The following is a 17,754-nucleotide window of genomic DNA, read 5'->3' as shown; positions in this document are numbered from 1 at the left end:
CAAACGGGCGCGCTGGCTGGCCCCCCACTCCTCGCTGCCCTTTGTGAAACGCTTCCATTGTGCTTCTTAGGTGGAGTCCGGCCTACTCCGTGAGGGCTGAAAGGTGAGGAGCGCGCGGTATTCGGGACTCCAAAAAAAACCTAGGTACCCCGCGCCTCCAATGAAATCCGCTTCCCTTCTCCCCTCCTCCCGCAGCCTCGCGGGGCACTCCTCCCCCAACCTCTCTCATCTCCCGCGCTGGGCCTGCGGGGCGGGGCAAAGGTTCCGGACAGCGCGAGAGTTCCGCCCAAATCCCGCGAGACTCTCCTGCCGCTGCTGCCGCCGCCTCCTACGTCTTTCCTTTGACAAGTCGCCGCTGCTGCAGCAAAAATAAAGGACGCGGCCACCGCAGCCGCTGCTGAGCGGGGTTCGGTTCACAGGAGCCGCGCCCCACCCCCGCCAACTCCGGAGCCGCGTACGGTAACGCCTCCTCTTCTGTCTTCTGGCCACCTGTGCTTGCGCCCCGCCGGCCGGGCAAGGCCGGCCGAGGCCGTTCCGGGGCCGCAGCCGAGCGGGGCCGCCGGGGTCCCGGGTGGGCGGCTGGCGAAGGCCCGAGGGAGCCCTCCCGGCGCTGTGAGGCCCGCTGGCCCCAGGAGCTTCTCGCGGTCAGGGACGCGTACGGAGCCACGTTAGAAGCCTAGCCGCCCGCCCGAGAGGGCGGAGGGAACCGCCCCTCCAGCGGCTTGCTGTACGTGTCCCTCAACCCTCCGCGATCGCATCTCTGACCTTTTCCCTCACCCTTTATCCGCTAAAGAGCGCTCCTCCCGGGGCCGGGGCTGGGCCGGGGGCGGCGGTCCGACTCTTCTTCCACATCCCAGGAGAGCTGCGACCCCACTGTCCCTCTCGCTGGCCACCTTTTGAGGGGTGGAGGTTGAGGTTGGAAAGAGGTGTCTTTCTCCATTCCTCTGCATTTGGGTGGGGACAGCTCATCATCTCATCTGGTAAACCTTTTTCCAAATCTCCCGCCTCGATAAAATAACAGTTTATAGCCTCTGCTACCAGGAGGGGAGACGAGATTCATTGTTTAGTCTTTGGAGTGAGATGAGGGTGATGATGACAGGAGCTGTCCCAGAGAACATGGTGATGGGTGGCAGATTCATGGGAGACACGAGGAAGGCAGGAGCTGGTACCACATCTCCCAGGAGGTTATGTAAAAGACATGTTTTTCATCCTAGAGAGCTGTGAAGCAGAGACATAATTTGCCTTAATTTAAAAATAATAGCTGTAATATTGTGGAAAATGTGGATAATCAGAATAATAGGAATACCAAATCTGAGTAAACTAATGCATCATTGTAATTCCATTTCCAGAGATAGCATTTCGTGGTTAACATTTTGGTGTATTTTCTAACAGACACTTAATTTTTTCAAATAGTACCTGACTCATCCTTGATTGGGTCTTCATACACACACACACACACACACACGTATGTATGTGTGTGTATATATATATATATATTTTTTTTTTTTTTTCCAAAAATGATTTGTTTTATTTGACTCATTTCTTTGGTCTGCTTGATTAAAACTGGTTACTTGTTCATTATCACTGGTTGTACTTTGTCATCACTATCTCTTTCATTGGGCCCTCTTCCAAAATGATTGTTAGCTAAAAGGTTTTAAAAATCAAACATTACAAAATGTATCTGCTTGGATCTAGTACACATTTATTTTTACAGTTCTGCCTGCAGTGGATGCTGAAAAGGAGGAGTGTTTGTGGAAAGCAAATAAACTTTGATTATTCATAGTGGGAATACACCTGTTTACCTCAAGGTTTATACAATTGATTTCCTTTGGTTATTTTTAGGCCAAAACCATTGTGTGAGTTAGTTTCATAATGCTTTTGTGATTGGGATGGGGTGGGTATGTGCCTTTGATTATATAGATTATAGTGTGTGTTTATACAAGCAAAATTGAATGTCCTAGGTGCCTTTGTACACATATATGTGACTTACATTCTTGATAAGGAGGTGAATTAGAATGTATCATTATATTATTTGAGAAAAGAAAGTATTAGGTAGGGCAAAGAATAGTCTTGTAATATCCCAAATCACACGATAGATTATATGAATGACTCTAGGGAGGTTGGAAATCTAAAGGCTTTTAAAAATAGGAGAGATTGTCATCTGTCTGGAGTTGTCATTGGAATGGATTATAAATGGCCTGTTAAGGCCTCTTGGAATTCTAAACTTTTATGAATGTTGCTTTCTCTAAGGTTCTTATCACTTTGTTTTTCAAATTTCTAGTCATGCTGTTTGGATGTGACACCCTTTCATTTGCTGGTTATGTACATATTTCACTGTCAATATGGGCATCCAGGTGGTGCATGGAGGAGAAAGCAAATGTAAACGCATCACTTAATCTGCTTATCAATATAGATGTCTACTAAAAATCTCATTTGATTAAATAAATTTAAAAGACTGTGTTGTTTATTGAGCTGGATTGGTCAGTAGAGGATGCAAATAATAAATAACAATACAATTCAAATATCCCAAGCATTTTTTCCCCAAGAAAGACTAAATGACTCTTTCTTAATATTTGAAACAAATAAAAAAAGGACTGGATACACTGAACAACTGATTTTTTAAAATCCAGATTTTCAGAATTTAAAATAATGACTGTGGTTTGAGGTATGGAGAGATGTTTGTGTTAGGATAAAACCAAATTGACTTGTGAAACAAAACTTGAATTTTATAGTTGAACACTTAGGTAATAATAAATAACAAACTTACTATAATCTATTGAAGATAATTTTTTAATGTAAATAAAACTTCAGTTTAACAGATAAGTGAAGTGCGTTGTTATGTGTACATACTACAGATTATGTTGAAAACATAAAAAACTGATCATGTCATTTAAAAAGTTTGCAGAGGTACCCGGCTGGTGTGTCTCAGTGGTTGAGCATCAACCCATGCACCAAGAAGTCTTTGGTTTAATTCCCTTTCAGGGCACATGCCCAGGTTGTGGGCCCCATCCCCAGTGGGGGTCATGCAGGAAGTGGCCAATCAATGTTCTCTCTCTCTCACTCTCCCTCTCCCTTCCTCTCTCTCTAGAATCAGTAAAGAACATAAATAAAGATAACAAGTTTGCAAAGCCAGTAAAGTCACAAGAGCTAGCAAATATTTTTGACTAAAAAATTTATAAGGAAACATAAAGTATGTAATTTACTTTTTAGATGTCAGATCTTATTTTTATGATTTTAGTGTGTTCTGCTGTCACTTACTGGGCCCTCTAAGTTAATGTGAATATAAATTCCAGATGATCCCTGAACAAGGGAATATGGAAGTTGACTAGGATGATTGATGGATGGATTTTATGTATTTTCAGCTGTTTATTTTGAAATAATGTTGCACTTACAGAAATGTTGCAAAGATAGTACAGAATTTCTATGTATCCTTCACACAACATCTCCTAATGTTGATGACTTACATAACCATAGTACAATGATCAAAATCAGGAAATTAACATTGGTATAATACTATTAACTAAACTACAGACTTTATTTGAATTTTACCAATTTAACCCCTAATACTTTTTTTCTGTTCCAGGAACTAATCCAGGATCCCACATTGCATTTAGTTGTATCTGCTTAGTCTCCTCCAGTCTGTCAGTTCCTCATTTTTCTTGTCTTTCCTGACCTTGACATGATGAGTACTGGTCAGTTATTTTGTAGAGTTTTTCTCATTTTGGGTTTGTCTGATGTTTTCCTAATGATTAGATAGAGGTTATGTGTGTTTGCAAGAAAACCACAGAAGTGATCTGTCTTCATCATATTAGAGGGTACATGGTGTTGATATGCCTTACTGCTAGTGATATTTTAACCTTGATGACTTTGTTAAGATGGTCTCTGCTGAATTCTCTACTGTAAAGTTACTATTCTTCATACTTTGAGATATATTGTTTCTCCTCAAACTCTCTCCCACTGATTTTTTGGATCTTATCTGCAACAGTTATTACTGTGGCATTTGCCTAGTGGTGATTTTGTATTTCCCTCATTCCTTTTGCATTTATTATTGGAATTCTTCTGTCAGGAAGAGATGTCCCTTCATTTATTTATTCAATTATTTACTTATATAAGTATGATGTCATGGGTATTTATTGTACAGGTTATAATCCAGTATAATTATTATTTTGTTGCTTAAATTGTTTCAGTTTTGGCCATTCTGAGTTCTTTCGGGTTGGTTTCCACCCTTTTTTGAGCACTGCTTTATATTCTGGCACCACAGACTATTCTTGCTTATTTTGTATCTTTCCTGGAATAAACTACTTCTCTAGGGGAGCTCTGCTTCCTTTTATTGGAGAATACAATTTAAATCGAGATCTGGATGGTAGGTGTGCTCATTGGGGTGTCACTACTCCTAGACCCTCAGAGGACAGGAAATAATTTAAAAACAATTTTTTTTCTTTATTGATTTTTTAGAGAGAGAGAGAAACATCAATGAGAGAGAACATCGACTGGCTGCCTCCTGCATGCCCCCCATTGGGGATTTGGCCCACAACCTGGGCATATGCCTTGAATGGGAATTAAACCAAAGACCTCTTGGTACTTGGGTCGATGCTTAACCACTGAGCTACACCAGTTGGGTGGAAATAATATGTTTATGTACTAACCTGTCCATGCATGCACACATTTATTTCTACATGTAATAAAAACTGTGAATTCATATTGCTATCTTCTATTCCAGCCCAACACCACAAGGTTCATTCTGACTTTTCTTCCTTTTTTTTTTTTATATATAGTTTATTAGTTTTTAGAGAGAGGAAGGAATGGGGGGGAGAGAGAAACATAGATGTGAGAGCATAATAACATCCATCAGCTGCCTCCTGCATGACCCCCACTGTAAATCAAACCCACAACCTGGGCATGTGTCCTGACCCAGGTATCAAACTGGCAACCCCCAGGTTCACGGGACTATGTCCAACCAACTGAGCCACACCAACCAGGGCCCAACTTTTCCCTTTTTTTAAAAAAATGTTTTTATTGATTTTTTAGAGAGAGGATGGGAGAGAGAGAAACATTGATGTGAGAGAGAAACATGGATCGGCTGCCTCCTGCATACCCCTAACTGAGGATCGAGCCTGCAACCTGAGCATGTGCCCTGATTGGGAATTGAACTGGGATTTCTCAGTTCATGGGACAGTGCTCAATACACCGAGCCACATGGGCTAGGCGGCCCCATACTTATTTGTAACAATTTTTCTGAAGTGAGAATCCTGGCTCTCATCTATAGTATACTAACTTATTTATTCACTATTAGAATGCACATCACGTAGTTATGATTGCTAACCCATTCCCTTGTGAGAAACACACTTGGTAATTAAATGTAGTATTTGTGTATAGTTTTTGGTGTTTGTCTTTAGCCTTGTAGTATCTGACTCAAAATACTGTTTCCCAAAGTTACCTAGGTTAGTTCTTTTCTTCCCCACTCCTTTTAGTGTGGTTATGTTATTCATCTGTAATGCAATTAAGTTATTTTCTTACTCTGTTTTCCATTTTGGGTTCCCCTAATCCTGATTAATTTTTGTTATTTGTATATTCACTTCATTATATACAGAAATAGAAACATTACTATTACTAAACATTAGTACATAAAAAGATATACTTAGAGAAGTATTACTTCTTATTCCTGCTACCCTATTCTCACCCCACCCCCCTTTTCTCCCCACCTGTTTTCTATGTCCTATAGTTAACCAGTCTCTTAAGTTTCTGGTTTATTCTTCTATTATTTTTTATACACAAATGAACAGATTGTGCATGTTTTCTTAACGTTTCTTTTTTTCCCTCATACAAATTTTTTTTATTGAGGTACAGTTCATGTACCATAAAACACTTTTAAAGTGTGTGATGTAGTGGTTTTTAGTATATTCACAAGGTTGTGCAGTCATAACCACTATATAATTTAGGAACATTTCATCACCCCCAAAAGAAACCCTGTATCCATTAGCAGTTATTTCCCATTCCTCCTTCCCCCGTCCCTGGTAACCACTAATCTACTTTCTGTTTTTATGGAATTGTGTATTCTGGACACTTAATATAAGTGGAATCATATAATATGTGGACTTTTGTGCATGGCTTCTTTCACTTATCATAGTTATTTTTCGAGGTTCATCCATGTTGTAGCATGTATCAGTGCTCTATTTCTTTTTATGGCTGATGATATTCCATTGTATGAATCTACCACATTTTGTTTATTCATGCATCAGTTGATGGACACTTGGTTTTCCATTTCTTTTGGCTATTATGAATTATACTTCTATGAACATTCATGTACAAGGTTATATGTGGACATATGTTTTCAATTTCTTTGTGTATATACCTAGAAGTGGAATTGCTGGGTCATATGTTAACTCAATGTTTAACTGTTTGAGGAACTGCCAAGCTGTTTTCTTATTCCTTTTTTTCTTATATGAAGAGTGGCATGTTATACTTGTTTGAACTTTACTTTTATCACTTACCAGTATATCCTGGAAATCACTCCAAATCAGTTCATTCTTTTTGAGAGAGATTTTAAAAAATATTCTTCACTCTTTTTTTTTGACAGCTATATACTACTCCACTGTGGGGATGTATTCTAATTTATTTAACTATTCTTCTACTTATTTATGGGCATTTAGGTTGTTTCCTATGTTTTGGAATTATAAACAGTATTGTAATAAATGACCTGTGCATATGTATTTTTGTATTGTTAGAGATGTGCCTTCAAGATAGATTCCTCTCAATGGGATTGCTGGATCAAAAGTTAAGTGCATATGTAGTTTTGTTAGGTATTGTCAAGTTTTTCTCCAGAAGTGTTGGCAGTAATTTACATTCCTGCCTTTAATGCATGAGAACACCTGTTTTCCCCACATCCTCACTAACAAAATGTGTTGTTGTTTTTTCAGAGATGACTGATTTCTTAAAAATGCCCTGTATTTGCAGTGACCTGAACCCATTGGGGAAAGGCACTTAATACCTGTTGTTGGCAGGTTCTTATAGCTTGAAAATGAAATTCATTGTCGGCGAATCCTGTACTGATACATGTAGGTTGTTATGTGCAGGTGAAATCAATTGGAATGCAATTTCTGGTCTGGCCAGGATTGTTCACTTGAAACCTTTTGCATTTAATGGAGGTGCTGCATTGAGTCATACTATCCAGTCTCAGAAAGAATACTTGTGGAGTTTAACAAAGGCTAACAAATAGTAAGGAGAATATTTTTCCCTTTAAAGTATATATGATACAGTAGTTATTGGTTCACATTGTAGGCTAGTTATTTTGAATAGTACACACAATACATATTGACACCATAGTATGATAGGTTTTTTTTTGCCAGCAATGGCCATATGTGGAACTGTTTATATTTACATAAGAAAGAAGGCCAATTTTAGGAAGAAGAAATCGAGAGTTTAAAGCTCTGGATTGGGCCCTGGCCGGTTTGGCTCAGCGGTTGGAGTGTCGGCCTGTGGTCCAGAGAGACCCGAGTTCGATTCCCACTTAGGGCGCGTACCTCGGTTGCAGTTTGTCCTCGGCTCTGGTTGGTCATGTGGGTGGCAGCCACTTGATGTGTCTGTCCCTTTTACGTCGATGTTTCTCTCTCTCTCTCCCTCTCTCTTCCTCACACTCTATCTGAACAAAAAATGGAAAAATGTCCTCAAGTGAGGATAAAAAAATAAATAAAGTTCTGGATTGGGATACTCTTATCAGATTTCAGTCATGTCAATAAACTAAGATAACATGAAAAACATCCCTATCTTACAGGGTAACAAGCTCTGCTCAGGGAGGCTGGAAATTTAGGTTCTTTCCTAGAAAGAGCACTTCTTGGAACACGTTAATGAAAAAACAAAGATTCTTGCATTGGAGGAGCTGACATTCTAGTGGTTTTCTGATGAACTAATGTGTTTAGGAAAACAGATGCTGAGTACTGATTGAATGGATCCAATAGAGGTCTGGTATAGTTTTAAGTGAAATTACCTTTGGTGCTATAAAAAAACCTAAATAACACTTGGCTTTATTAGTTACAAAGAGAAGGCCATGAAACATCACAGGGTGGTTGGTTACTTATGTTGGCTAACAATCTTTCTCATTTTATTTTTATTTTACTTTTATTTTTGGTGGCACCTGCCCCTAGCGGAAACCGAACCTGGGAGTCTCTGGTCCGCAGGCCGATGCTCAACCGCTGAGCCAAACTGGCCAGGGCTATTTTACTTTTTTTAAATGAAAAAAATTTTTTTATCCTCACCTAAGGATATTTTTCCATTTATCTTTAGACAGATTAGGAGGGAGGGGTCAGGGAGAGAGAGACAGAGAGAGAGAAACATTGATGTGAGAGAGACACATTGACTGGTTGTCTCTCGCGTGACCCTGACCAGGGCTAGGGACCCACTGCAACCGAGGTAGGTGCCCTTGGCTGGAATGAACCCGAGTCTCATTGGTCCGCGGGCTGATGCTCTAACCGCTGAGCCAAACCAGCCAGGGCATCTTTCTCTCTTTTTTTTTTTTTTTTATCCTCACCCGAGGATATTTTTCCATTTTTTTGTACAGATAGAGTGGGAGGGAGAGAGAGGAAGGGGGAGAGAGAGAGAGAGAGAGAAACATCGACGTGAAGGGACACATTGAGTGGCTGCCACCCGCACGACCAACCAGGGCCGGGGACAAACTGCAACCGAAGTACGTGCCCTTAGCGGGAACCAAACCCGGGTCTCTCCGGACCGCAGGACGACGCTCTAACCGCTGAGCCAAACTGGCCAGGGCATCTTTCTCATTTTTTAAAAAAATTTTTTATTATTATTTTTTTGGTACGTTCCCCTAGCAGGAACTGAACCCGGGACTCTCTGGTTCGCAGGCCAACGCTCCAGCCGCTGAACCAAACTGGCCAGGACACATCTATCTCATTTTAAATGATCGATCCATCATCGTCATAGTAGTAGTAATGGAATACTGATAGAATAATAATAGTATAGTACAGTTTTTTCTCAACTGGGGTTCTATGAGAGTACAAACCCTAATGTTTTAGAATATTTGGACGTTCATTGTATGTAACAAATTAACTTTTCTCCAATGCATCTAAATGGGACTTGTTATTCCATCCTTGGGAGAATTGAGAAAATCTTCACTCCAGTATTCACTTTAAGTTCTGTGGTTCCAGTGATGAACCCCAGTTGAAAAAGGTCATGGTGCCCTGGCTAGTTTGGCTCAGCAGTTGGACAATTGACCTGCGGACCAGAGTCCTGGGTTCAGTTTCCACTAGGGGCATGTACCAAAAAAAAAAAAAAAGTCATGGTCATTGTAGTCAGATCTGTTTTTATTTTCCCCCTCCTAACTCTACCACTTATTTAGCAGTGATGTTGGATAAGTTTTTTTTTTTTTAATGTTTTTTATTGATTTTTTTAGAGAGAGGGAGGCAGGGAGAGATAGAAACATCTATATGAGAGACAAACATCATTTGGCTGCCTACTGCATGCCCCCTACTGGGGATGGAGTCTGCATCCTGGACATGTGCCCTGACCAGGAATCTAACCAGGACCAGTCAGTCAGACCATGGGATGACGCTCAATCAACTGAGCCACACTGGTGGGCAACAAGTTTTAATCTCTTAGCTTCAGTTTCCTGATCTATAAAATGGGAATAATAATAGTTGGTTCCTATAGAGCTGGTGTGAGGATTAAACAAAAAAGTCTTTTCAGCCCTGGTCGGATTTGCTCAGTGGTTAAAGCATGGACCTGTGGACCAAGGAGTCGTGGGTTTGATTCTGTTCAGGGGCAGGTACCTCGGTTGTAGTTTGTCCAGGCCCTGGTCGGAGTTGTACAGGAGGCAGCCATTCGATGGGTCTCTCTCAGGTCAATGTTTTTCTCTCTTTTTCTCTCTCCCTCCCTCCTACTCTATTTGAAGATAAATGGAAAAATATCCTCAGGTGAGGTTAAAAAAAAAAAAAAGGGTCTTTCCAGTCTACATTTATCTATTTCTATGGCTTTAAAAACTGTCTATATGCTAATTGACTCCCATATTTATATCTTCAGCCCAGACATCTTCCCTGTGGTTCACTCGCATAGTTCATCTGCCTATTTCTAATCTCATTTGGCTCTCTAGTAGGCATCTCAAACTAAATTTGCACAACACAGAAGGCGGGATTCCTACCATCGTTATTTCCTATGAAACTACTCTTAGTAAAAGAGTAACTAGTCACTTGGGCCAAAACCTTAGGTATTGTCTGTAATTCTTTTCTTCATACTCTAATCAACCCATCAGCAAATCTTCTTGGCTCTATCTCTTGAATATATTTCTAATCTGATCACATATCACCATCTCTACCTTATTATTCTTGTCTAAACCACCTCTTCATCTGTTTAGATAATTACAATATTGTCTTAACTGGTTTCCCTTCTTTCTCACTTGACCTCCTACAGTCTATTATGCACTTCATAACTAGGATGATCTTTTTAACTCTCAATCAGATAGGTCATTCCATTTAATACTTTACAGTAACTTCCTTTTACAATTAAAATGGCCAAATTCTAGCTATGGCCTACACATTTTTACATGATGTAGTTGGTCCCTGCCTTCCTTTCTAGTTCACTCCACTTTTGCTACACTGAACTTCCCTATATTCTTTGATCATGCTAAGTGCATTCCTAGGACCTAGTATTTGTTTTTGCTGTTTGGAGTACTCTTCCCTCAGGTCTTTTTTTGTTTTTGTTACATGCCCCTAGCTGCTAGGGCCTAGCAGAAACCAAACCCGGGACTGTCTGGTCCTCAGGCCGATGTTCTAACCGCTGAGCCAAACCATCCAGGGCTTCCCTCAGGTCTTTGCACTGCTTGCTCCCTTACAGCATTCAAAAAGGTTCTCAGAGTCTGCCTCTTTAGTGAGATCTTTAGTGATCTACACTATAGAAAGCAGTGATCATCCCCCCTCCTTATCTCTCTTGCTTTTTAAAATTTATTTATTTAAGTCCTCACCTGAAGATATTTTTCCATTTATCTTCAAATAGAGTGGGAGGGGGAGAGAGGGAGAGAGAGAGAAATATCTATGTGAGAGGGACACATCTACTGGCTGGCCCCTGCACAACCTGACCAGGGCCGGGGACCAAACCACAGCCGAGGCACATGCTCCTTACCGGAATCAAATCTGTGACTCCTTGGTCTGCAGGCCAATGCTCTAACTGCTGAGCCAAACCAGCCAGGGCTCTTGCTTTTATTTTTATTTATTTTTTGTTTTTTAAAATTTGAGTTTAGAGAGAGAGGAAGGGTGAGGGAGAGAAACATTGATGTGAGAGAGAAACATGTGCCTGACCAGGAATCAAACCAACGAACTTTTAGTTGCATGGGATGATGCTCAACCAATTGAGCCATATTGATCAGGGCTCTCTTGCTTTATTTTTTATGGCACTTATGCTTTCTGAATTTTAATGACTTATTTGTTTATTTATTTATTATTTGTCTTCCTCACTAGAATGTCAAGTCAATGAGAGCAGGATCCTTATATGTCTTGTTCATTCCAGTGCATAGAAAGACCCTGGCCCATAATAAGCCAGGGATGCAGCTCTAGGAAGTTATCTACAGAGTAAAATTATCTAATTTAGATGAAGTGATTCTACCTTTTCAAGGTTTTAAGCCAAAGGAAAACTATTAAGTCAATTAATGAACACTGTGAATTTTGCGCTTTGGGTACTCATGTGAAATGTTAAGTTTTAGAATGTATAACCTTATCAAGAACACATAGTTGTGCATAGCATGTGCTAAGTGATATGTAAAAAATAAACTTGGGCCCTGGCCAGTTTGGCTTAGCGGTTAGAGCATCATCCTGCGGTCCCGAGAGACCCGGGTTCGGTTCCCGCTAAGGGCATGTACCTTGGTTGCAGTTTGTCCCCGGCCCTGGTCAGTTGTGCGGGTGGCAGCCACTCGATGTTTCCCTTTCACATCGATGTTTCTCTCTCTCTCTCTCTCCCCCTCCCACTCTACCTGAACAAAAATGTCCTCGGGTGAGGATAAAAAAATAAATAAATAAACTTGGAGTTCATTTCTTGTGCTTGTTGCAGTGTTTAACATACTCTTTGGTTATCGTCTAATTATAATGGTAGTGATGTTGATGTAATAATATTTTCTCTTGCTCTGACAAGAGGAAATATTTTCCTCACTCTGAACCAGTGGTTTTCAACCTTCCTAATGCTGTGACCCTTTAATACAGTTGATCATGTTGTGGTGACCCCCAACCATGAAATTATTTTCGTTGCTACTTCATAACTGTAATTTTGCTACTGTTATGAGTCGCCATTGGAAATATTTTTTTTCCCGATGGTCTTAGGCAACCCCTGTGAAAGGGTCATTCGACCCTCAAAGGGGTTGCGACCCACAGGTTGAGAACCGCTGCTCTAAACTCTTGATTTAGCCCAGCCAGTGTGGCTCAGTGGTTGATCATCGACCCATGCACCAAGAGGTCACTGGTTCGATTCCCTGTAAAGGAGGGCACATGCCCAGGTGTGGGCCTGATCCCCAGTGGGGGCATGCAGGAGGTGGCCAATCGATGTTTCTATCTCTCTCTCCCTCTCCCTTCATCTCTCTCTAAAAATCAATAACGGAAAAAAGAAAACCTCTTGATTTAAAGTCTCTGTTGATATTGATTTTGGAGGGAATACATTGTTTTCCAAGCTCTTTTTAAAAAAATGTAATATAGTAGCATTTATAGGAGCTCCTTTAAATTTTGCTGTATTTTAAGACCATTCTTGTTAGTCACTATACCATAAAACTGTTTGGTCATGGGCAATTTTATATGATACAATTCAAGTAAACAGCTTTGCTGTATTAGAAATATAGGATAGCCCTGGCCGGTTTGGCTCAGCGGCTAGAGAGTCGGCCTGTGGTCCAGAGAGACCCAGGTTCAGTTCCCGCTAAGGGCACCTACTTTGGTTGCAGTTTGTCCTGGCCCTGGTTGGGTTGTGTGGGTGGCAACCATTTGATGTGTCTCTCTCACGTCAATGTTTCTCTCTCTCTCTCCCTCCCACTCTATCTGAACAAAAAATGGAAAAATGTCCTCGGGTGAGGATAAAAAATAAAAAGAAATATAGGATAACCTAATCTGGAACTAGGAAGATTATATTATCTATGTGTTAATGTAATTTAAAAGCATGTTGGATCTAGTATATTTTATATAAGGTTGTCACTGAATTTTTTATACAACGAACTATCCAGTCTTATACTGTATAATGAAATTTTGTCAGTAATATGGTCATAGTTCCTGCTTTCTCAAACTTGTTCATTCTTTTGAAAGGAAGGAATTATTCAGAATGATGGAGAAATTTCTGTGATTTAGTGTGGGTGGTATGGTGGAATAGACAGATGTACACACAAAGGGATAATAATGGGTAACACTTATTGAGCATTTACTGTACACCAGGCACTATTCTAAGCACTTTCACTTGGACCGTCGCTAAATCTGGTTGAACTATTATTTAAACCACATTTAACTCATTTATTTTGCAGATAAGGAAATTGAACTACAAGAGAGGTTAAGTTGCCTGAGATCACACAACTAGTAAGTGGTGGAGCCTGGATTAGAATTCAGAAACAAGAGGGGTGTTGGTGGAAACTGGGGGCAGAGCATGGAAATGGCCAGCCTCAATTCAGTGGTTTTAGCTGATCTAAAATCCCAGCCACGTAATATAATACGGGCAGGATCATTTTATATAGGTGTTCAGAAACTCATGGCGATAGTGAGAATTTTAGGTGCTGCATGTTACTTTGAGTTCTAAAATAATTTTTCTAGTTCTGTTCTTCCAAAGAGGGTTAGAAGAGAACAATAATTGGTATAAGTATTGGACTTTTCTATAGAAAAGTAAATGTTAGTGAATCTTTATGTCCTGAAATATAAAGTTTTTCTTGGTAAACCTTGAAACCCAGTGATATTAAGGAGCAAGGTTAGTCTACCACCTGTCTAGAGTGCAAACAAGTTGTGAAATAATAATGACTTACATTTGTATATTGCTTTTTAATTTACAAAGTACTTTGGTAAACATTTTCTTAATCGATCTTATAACAAACATATCTGTGAAATAGGCAGAGTAGATATTCTGCCATTTGACAAACTTCCACAGAGGAGGGAGGCAGCTGCCTGAGGAAAGAGCCCTTGAATAACCTCTAGTTGCTGGACCCTCTTTTATGAAGATTCTATTCATAAAGGAAGTTGCTATTCATGACAGAACTGCCAGAGTGTGAGTGGTAGACTTCTGCATTATGGTGATTGGGGCTTAATTTCTTATATAAGTGATTGGAAAGTTGCTTAATCTGGAAGCAGAAGATACTTGTCATGAAGAATGGGCAAAGATGGCCTGTTATAATTAGTATGTTCTTAATGTTTGTTAAACTGAAAGGCTAGGCATTTTAAAGAAATATAATTTAGTTTAAAATTTTAATTTTAATAGCAACACTGTTGTAATCTTTTTAAAACTAGTATTTTAATTAAAACTTTTTACTACTTAGGCTGAAATAATGTTGATGCTGTTTTGACTGTGTTGTCGATTGGCATAGAGGTAGGGAGCTTTACTTTTCTGAAGTCAAAAAAGAAAGTTTGGTAGCATCTGAAAAGGCTGATGTAACATAGCCTAAGTGAAATGTTTATAACAGTTTACTGTGTTCCCTGGTTCCTTTGTTCATTTTGGAGTAGTTTGGATTGCTTTGGTAATTTATTGGTCTGAGGTATTAAGAGGGACTTTTCAAAATTCTTAAAGGTACCTTGTATAAGGGAATAAAGTTGGATTCATAGAATCACTTCACTTTAAAGTAATTTATGATTGACAGTATGTGACTTGGTCTTCAAAAATCTAAGGAATTGCTGAATATTATGTATTCTTAGTATCTTTCAGTTCTGTGTTTTCTTTTTCCATGGTGCTCTCTTGAAACTGTCTCCTTATCATCACCCTCTCCCTCGTGGTCTGCCATCTGTTGGTTTGGCTCTTTATTTCAGAATAGGAAGGCAGGAAAGGGTATTTGTGCACAAGATAAAACTAGTCCTATTTGGAGCTCAGTGAGCTGCTGGAGCACTTAAGCAATAAGGCTGCTGCTGATAAATTCCCAAGGTACTATAGGCCCATAGGACTAGAACAGCGATTTTCAACCTTTTTTATCTCGTGGCACACATAAACTAATTACTAAAATTCTGAGGCATACCAAATTATGTTTTTTGCTGATCTGACAAAAAGAAAGGTATAATTTTGATTCATTCACACCAGACGGCTCTTGTTGTGTTGGCATTGTGTTTTTTTTTATTTGACAGTCTAAGGAAAAAGTGCCCCTGATTAAATAGTCAGGTATTATATATTTTAAAAATTCTTTCGGCACACTGGTGGCACACAGGTTGAAAATCACTGGACTAGAAAGATGGTGATAACTGAAGTATTGTCTGGAAGTTTTTTCTGTGACTGTTGTTTTATTTAATAAAGAAAAATTAAAAACTAAATCATATTTAAATACTTTTTCCCATGAAAAACCATAAATTGGTTAGATGTTAACAGGCTGATAAATAACAGTAATTATATATGAGAGTTTAGCATGTTGCATGTTAGTGGAATTTATGTTAGAACTTTATAAATATAATTTGATCATAGTACATTTACATTCACTTATGCCTGACTGTGCATTAATCTGTTATGGTAATATGTAGTCCTAGGCAGATAATTCAATTTTCCAGACAGCCTTTCTTTTTTTTTTTTTTATTTTTTAGTATTTTTTATTACAAAATATTTTAAACATATATTAGTATAAAAGTATAGAGACTAGTATAAAAAGAGCTCTCATGTACCCATCACTGATTTTCAAAAATTATTATAGGCAGTCTTGTTTCCCTCTATATTTATATCCAACACCACTCCACCTCTAATCCCTGCACTTTTTTGAACCAAATCTCAGACATATTTAATTTGTAAATTTTCAATATTTCAGTATGCCTATCTAAAAGATAGTCTCCTTCTTTATAAAATAAGCGTAATACCATTATCATATCGAAAAAATATATAGCGAATTCTTAATATTATCAAATCTGTAATCAGGTTTCATTTTCTTTTTATTGTTATATATTGTTTGAAATGAGATTCAAATAAGGTCTATACTTTACAATTGTTTGGCTTGTTGATTAAATTACTTTTAATATTTGGACTCTCCCTCCATCTCTTTTCTATTTTTATTTTATTTTATTTTTTTATCCTCACCCAAAGACACTTTTGCATTCATTCTCAGATAGAGCGGGAGGGAGAGAGGGGAGAAGAGAGAGAAACATCGATGTGAGAGCCCTTAGTGGGAACCAAACCCTGGCCTCTGGTCTGAGGGCTGACGCTCTAACAACTGCTGACACAAACCGGCCAGGGCTGTTTTTTTTCTTAACATTTTTTGTTAGAAGTAACCAGGTTGTTTGCCCTGAGAAGTTTCCCATTTGCTGATTGCTTCTCTATAATGCCATTTACCATGTTGTTCTGTCTCCTGAATTTCCTGTACTATTTGCCAGATTAAAAAGAATTTTTTTTTCTAGTTGTTTTTTATTTTTATCCTCACCCGAGGACATTTTTCCATTTTTTATTCAGATAGAGCGGGAGGGAGAGAGAGGAAGAGAGAGAGAGAGAAACATCGACGTGAAGGGACACATCGAGTGGCTGCCACCCGCACGGCCTACCAGGGCCGGGGACAAACTGCAACCAAGGTACGTGCCCTTAGCGGGAACCGAACCCGGGTCTCTCAGTACCGCAGGCCGATGCTCCAACCGCTGCGCCAAACCGGCCAGGGCGAGTTTTTTTTTTTTGTTTGTTTGTTTTTTTAATCCTCATCCGAGGACACTTTTCCATTTTTTGTACAGAGTGGGAGGGAGAGAGAGGAAGAGAGAGAGAGGGAAACATCGATGTGAAAGGGACACATCGAGTGGCTGCCACCCGCACGACCAACCAGGGCCGGGGACAAACTGCAACCGAGGTACGTGCCCTTAGCGGGAACCGAACCCGGGCCTCTCCGGACCGCAGGCCAACGCTCCAACCGCCGAGCCAAACCGGCCAGGGCAGTTGTTTTTTTTTAATATGAGTACTTCATAGGAATGGTTTGTGTTTCCATCAGGGGGTACATGAGGTCTTGTTATCCTCTTTGTGATGTTAAGAACTATTGATGATCATTGTTTAGATATAGTTATTCATCAGGGATTGCGAAATAGTGAAGTTTATTGCTCCTTCCTCATGTATCATGTGTTCTTTTGGATAGTTGAACAATGTAAATTGTATATTTAGGGCATTTTATTTATGTTAGAACTGGTTCTGGGAAAATTTGACAAAGTTCTGTGGTGGAATTCCTTTAAGGCAGTGGTTCTCAACCTGTGGGTCGTGACCTCTTTGCCGGTCGAATGACCCTTTCACAGGGGTCACCTAAGACATAACAGTAGTAAAAGTATAGTTATGAAGTAGCAACGAAAATAATTTTATAGTTGGGAGTCACTACAACATGAGGAACTATATTAAAGGGTTGCGGCATTAGGAAGGTTGAGAACCACTGCTTTAAGGGAAGAGTGCAAGTCTTTATTGAAAATTAAGGGAAAACTTAGGAATATTGAATAACTAGACTTTGCTTAAAAGATGTTTGGCCAATAAATAGGTTAATGTCCATTGTGAGATAGCAGCTTGTGACCTAGCGTGTGTAACTGGTCACTGGTGCTTGTTCTTCTTATCCATCAGTGTTTCTTGTTTTGTTTTGTTTTTTTATCCTCACCCGAGGATATTTTTCCA

At 39.6% G+C, this 17,754-nt stretch overlaps 1 protein-coding gene across 7 annotated transcripts in view; it reads left to right on the top strand.

Annotated features, from left to right (window-relative positions):
* Window positions 1-337: 337 nt before the first annotated feature.
* HERC1 (HECT and RLD domain containing E3 ubiquitin protein ligase family member 1) overlaps window positions 338-17,754 on the top strand; it is a 236,115-nt gene continuing 218,698 nt past the window's right edge. The window contains exons 1-2 of one of the 7 annotated variants that reach the window (XM_036265847.1): window positions 6,761-6,775; window positions 13,487-13,538. The gene's annotated coding sequence lies outside the window, so the exon portion shown is untranslated. Of the gene's footprint in view, window positions 460-6,736; window positions 6,776-6,800; window positions 7,216-13,486; window positions 13,539-14,507; window positions 14,533-17,754 lie in introns of those variants that run through there. The other 6 variants (XM_036265772.1, XM_036267182.1, XM_036265948.1 and 3 more) reach the window with 6 other exon arrangements.

The sequence above is a fragment of the Molossus molossus genome, unplaced genomic scaffold, assembly GCF_014108415.1.
Source record: "Molossus molossus isolate mMolMol1 unplaced genomic scaffold, mMolMol1.p scaffold_m16_p_1, whole genome shotgun sequence".
NCBI classification, from domain to species: domain Eukaryota; kingdom Metazoa; phylum Chordata; class Mammalia; order Chiroptera; family Molossidae; genus Molossus; species Molossus molossus.
Note: the sequence above shows the minus strand (reverse complement) of the source record. Positions and strands in the feature narration are given on the sequence as shown.